Source organism: Pteropus vampyrus, unplaced genomic scaffold (genome assembly GCF_000151845.1).
Source record: "Pteropus vampyrus isolate Shadow unplaced genomic scaffold, Pvam_2.0 Scaffold1001, whole genome shotgun sequence".
NCBI lineage: Eukaryota > Metazoa > Chordata > Mammalia > Chiroptera > Pteropodidae > Pteropus > Pteropus vampyrus.
Window position 1 is genome coordinate 12887 of NW_011889782.1, and position 5831 is coordinate 18717.

Below are 5831 nucleotides of genomic sequence, written 5' to 3' on the forward strand. Positions count from 1 at the left end.
CTCTGTACCCATTAAAAGAATAGCTCCCCATTTTTCTTTTCTCCTCAGCCCCTCGAAACCACCATTCTACTTTCCGTGTCTATGAATTTGACTAATTTAGATAACTCATACAAGAGGAATCATACAGCAGTTGTCTTTTTTTGCAACTGGCTCATTATATATAATATGATGTCCTCAAGGTTCATCTATGTTGTACCATGTCGTCAGAATTTCCTTCCTTTTTAAGGCTGAATAATATTCCATTGTACATCATTCCAAGTTTTGCTCTTTTGATGGACACTTAAGTTACTTCAACCTGTGACTATTGTGAATAATGCTACTATAAACATGTATTTACAAATATTATAACATTTCAAGTATAACCCATTTTTTTCAACTTTGAGAAACTGTATACCCAGAAGTAAAATTACTAGATTATATGGTAATTCTATCTTCATTATTTTGAGGAGCTGCCATATTGTTTTCCACAGTGGTCACCATTTTACCATCTTATCAACAGTGTAAAAGGTTCTAATTTCTCCACAGTTTTGTAATTACTTGTCATTTTCTGTTTTGTTTTTGTTTTTGTTTTTGTTTTTGAAGTGGTAGTACATTGTAGCTTTGACTTGTATTTCCCTCCTAATTAGTGTGTTAACATCTCTTCATGTACTTCTGGTCATTTGGATATCTTAGGAGAAACAGCTATTTGAGTCCTTTACCATGTTTAAATTTGGTTGCTTGGTTTTTTTTCGCTGTTGTTGTTGAGTTGTGAGAGTTCTTTTATATTCTGGATGTTGAACCTTTATCAGGTGTAAAGTTTGCAAGTATTTTTTTCTCATCTGTAGATGGTCTTTTCATTCTGTTGATTATATCCTTTGATGCGCAGAAGTTTTTAATTTTGATATTGTCAACTTTATCTTATTTTTACTTTTGTATCCAATGTCATGAAGATTTTCCTTCATGTTTTCTTCTAAAAGTCTTCTGGGTTTAGCTTTGTGATTAAGACTTTTATCCATTTTGAGCAGATTTTTGTATATGGTGTAAGGTATGGGTCCAACTTCATTTTTTTTTTATGTAGATTTTCAGTTTTCCCAACACTACTTTTTGAAAAGACTATCCCTTCACCATTAAATGAGCTTGGGACTCTAGTTGAAATTCATCTGATCATGTATGCAAACATTTATTTCTGAGTTCTCTATTCTCTTCCATTGGTCTATATGTCTGTCTTTACACCAACACAATACTGTCTTGATTACTGTGGCTTTGTAATAAATTTTGTAGTCAAGACATGTAAAACCTCCAACTTAATTTTTTTCAATATTATTTGGCTGCTTGGGATCTGTCTAGATGCCTTACAAATGATGGGATAGATTTTCCTATTTGTACAAAAAATACCTTTGGGATTCTGATAGGGATTAAATGTGCAGATAGTCTTCGGTAGTATGGACTTATTATGTGTTCCAATTGATGAACAAATATGTCATTACATTTAATTGTGTCTTCTTTGCTTTCAGTAATATTTGTAGTTTTTTGTGTACGTGTATTTAGCTTCCTTTGATGTTTATTTTTAAAATATAATTGTAAATGAAATTTTTTAAATTTCTTTTTCAAATTGTTTGTTATTAATGTTAGAAGTGCAAATGAGTTTTACATATTTTTTTGATATCCTGCAATATTTCTGAATTCATTTATTAGTACCAGGGGAAATATTTTCGAGGGTGGAATTTCATGTGTTGTGACAGTTGAGAGGGGTTTAGGATATTTGTCCTATGTACCTCAAGTACTAATGTAGGCCCCATATCTTCAGCATACCAAGGCGTATGAACTCTATAGTGTAATAATTTTAAATATTTAATACATCAGTTCTCTTCACATTTTAATTTAAAATTTGAGATATGAAAGGGGATCCTTCCTAGAATAAATATTCTATGATGGTGTTGAACAAGATGCATAATTTGCAAATGAATACTGATTTTAAAGCAATGTCTTGTTAGTAATTGAGAATACTAAAGCAGGAAAAAATAAAGCATGCTCTATTTAACACATTAACACCAATTCTATACCAATAGGAATCCCCAGTTTGAGAGGTGGTGAAGAATCCTTATTCAGTGGAAACAACTCAATTGTGATAAGGCACATCTATGAAAACAGCCATGGAACAGCTCAACAGTGTTATAGCTTAATTTTGAAACAGAGGGGCTGTGGAACAGCATTGCTCTGAGGCGGCCCTCCAGTGAGGTCCACTATGCCCTGCCCACTGTCTTCTGTGTTTCAGCTCTAGCCAGACAAATGCAGTCTCCAGTCCTAGGGGGAAAGAGATAGTGAGTTCCCTGAGCCAGAATGGAGCTGACTTATTTAGAAAGAAGTCCCAACCCCTGGTCTCTGATTGGTCTATCCTCATGCAAATAAGGACTCCAAATCCACGCAGTTTGATTGGTTCAAAAAGCACTTCTGGTGTTCAGAAGGAAGACACTGTGATTGGTTGGTGAGGATGCTAATGAGAATATAGCTGCGCAGGTCTGATTGGACAGGGAAAGTGGCAGTCCTATTGGTTGAAATACAATTCCAGGAACTTTTTTTATAAGTGTTGCCTCAGGCGCGGGAACACAGTGTAGGAAGGCAGTTCAGTGTGAGAGGTGGGTAGGTTAGTGCAGGCTTTTCAGTGAAGTGTGGCTTGCATGAGAGGCACCTGTTTAGAAATGGCTGCTAAGCTCTGTATTTTAAATTTGAGCCCAGTTAGCCACCAGGAGTCCTTCTTGGTAGGTAAAATCTTTCTCAGGGTTCATATATACTATAAAAACATAGTAGAAAAGTTTTATCTCAGTGCATAAATCCAGAAAATGAAAGATCTAACACTTAAGTCATTGGGCTCCGGTTGATACATTTTCACTAATTTAAAATGAAATAACTTCAACATACAAGTCAAGAAATTAGGAAACAAACAAGAAAATAAAATTTAAAAATGCTGATTGGAGGGATCAAAGATAAAAGAAGAAATCGATTGATCAAAGGAAAATGATAAAATCAATGATGAAACCACATTCTTATTTGAAAAAATACTAAAAGAATCCAGAAAAAAATTAGGAAGGAAAAATAGATGCACAAAACATGAAATACAAGACAGTTAAGTTGACTTTATTTTAGGAATGTAATGATTATCTCGGTACTTGAAAGTCTATTAATGTAATTCTTCGTATGCAATCTTAAATGACTCGAACATGTTTTTAAGCCCGGTTTGAAGAATTGGAAAAAGAATGATTTTTTTTCGATTCGAGACAATTCATTGTACGTGTTCAGTACACATGTATTTGTACAAGCTTAACTGATTTTGGCAGCTTTTACAAATATTTGGATTCTTTCTCTCAATTTCACTAAAATTATAGACATGGCATGTGTTCCTTTTCTGTGCTCTCCTTAATGCATTTAGATTGTTTCTGTGAGGCTAAGGGGAAAATGATGAGTCTCTTCAACCATATTTATACAGAAGTCTTGATTTCCGTATTACCGCTCATGTGTTTATTTTTTATTGTGAGGTGCTCCAAGTTTTATTCTAGAAAGTGCTGGGCCAGTGAATGTGGTTCAAATTTATGAGATGTACAGTCTCTTCAGATCCTGGAGTGCACCTGAAAACTATTCTCATTTCTATTCTTAACCTCTACAATCTTGTGAAGTAAAGCTTCATAATTGTGACTGATTATGTGCAAGCCCAACGGTGGTTTAAAAACTGTGTCATATAGAAACTACTAAGCTATAATCTCATGTATGAAAAACATTCATACTGGTAAATCTGAACGACTATGTTCTCGATTTCTTTACCATGAGCATGTTACGAGGACCAGAGAAAGAGAGAGAATCCCTGGTCATGAGTAAAGTTCTAGCTGTCTGGTGGTTCACAAAAGCCTGGAAAGTGTGTTACCCTAACTGCAGTGCATTGCTTAAGACAGGCACCTCATAAATGATCTGAAAGGAACACTCATGCCATTATTTGGTGGTATGCTCCTGAATTATAGTTTGTGTATTCTTTAAAATATGGTTTTTTAAATTTTTACATCTTTTAGTCAATGAGCCAAACTTGAAATTATTTATTTTTTCCTACGGTCTTAAATAATTCAAGGGCTTGAAAAGAGGCAATTTTGTTACCCTCTTTCTCAAAATTTCTCTGAAAAAAACCCTATAGTCTTAACAACAAAGAACAACAGTTTTGCTGTCAGAGAAATCTGTGTTCAGATGTATTACCTCTGCGCTCTACTTGCTAAATATTCATGAGATTTGTTTTGTTACTTGTAAAAGGAGATATGTTCTTTGACATTTGTTGTGAAAATTTTCAAAAATGTATTGAAAAGATTGACAAGTAGCTAGTGATCAATTCTGTAGGAATTCAGTAACTTCAATTATGGTGTTTTCTGGCTAGGATTCATATTTTCACTTTTTTAATGCTTCTGAAATTCAGGAATATTTGATAAGATAGTGTGACTTGTCCCCTAAAGGGCTTTTATTTTAAAAGAGAACATTGTTACAATTGATATAATTTAAGACTGAGGAAATATTGAATTTCAAGTAGTAGTAATTACTTAATCAAAAACTTTTTTGAAAACCGGGCAAAAGGACATAGATAATAGAAGCTTCGCTCATCCCCTCTTGGCGCCCACATCAAGTGGAGACAGAAACCCGGGGCAAACGGTAAGAAGAGTCGCTTTGGGGTCTAGATTACCAAGCCCTACAGCTAGAGAGGGAAATAAGAAATCACCCTACAATAGTTGGAGGTATAGGGGGACGAAGATGTGAGGCTGCCCGGTCCCGCGAGGCTGAGTGCGACAGAGGCCATGACAGCTTCAGCTGTCAGCTACGGACATTCCTCTTAAAGGGGCCGTGTCTGCAAGTGGACAATTGTGGTGATGGGCCTGTTTACTCTAAGCACCAGCCCCCAGTCGGCTGCTCAGGGGACACCAGGGACTTACAGGGGACATTGAGTTGTTGGAGTGAGGGTCAGAGGCGAGACTTTCTCCTGGACAGAAGTGCTGGCAGTATCCATTGTTCCTCTGTTGAGCCCTACCCACTCCCAGTGTGTGGACACAGTGCTGCCATAGTTGAGATGTCATCAAACTGGACAACAGATGTCTCTGCCTAGAGGATTTCCTGAAACTCCACCTCCCCCAACTCACGGCCTCACCCAAGCCACATTCAGTCGTATCTTTGGTGAGTCCTCTTTCATTTGCTGAGCAGTGCCAAGACTCACACTGGAGGCAGCTGATCTCAGTTTCTGCCGTGGCCTCTTGAGGCAACTATAAGCACAGCATCTGTGTATTGCTTGCTGAATCTGAACAGGTAGGCCCAGAAGGGCATAGGCTAGGGCTAAACTTGGCCTGAAGCTGAACCCCTCTCAGGACTGTGCCACTGGACCTCTACTACACAAAACCACGCTAATAAGACCGGGAGACTTAGGAGTTTTGATTAGTACATAGAAAAAGACACAGAAAGGCAGCCAAAATGGGAAGACAAAGAAGTAGAAACCATATGAAAGAACAGAACATAGATCAAGGAAGAAATGGAGTCAGGCAATCTAACAAATGCAGAGTTCAAAAATTGGTTATAAAGATGCTCAATGAAATTAAGGGAAGTATAGACGAACTCAGTGAGAACTTTAACAAAGAGATAAAAAACATAAAAATGGAAATTATAAAAAGGGACCAGTCAGAAATGAAGAATACATTATCTGAGATGAGTATATTAGAGAGAATCAATAGACTGGAGGAAGAAGAGAATCGATATAGAAATGGGGAAGCCAAGGACACCCAATCAGAATGGCAAGAAAAATTAACCAAGAATATAATAATAATTTAAGGAGCCTATGG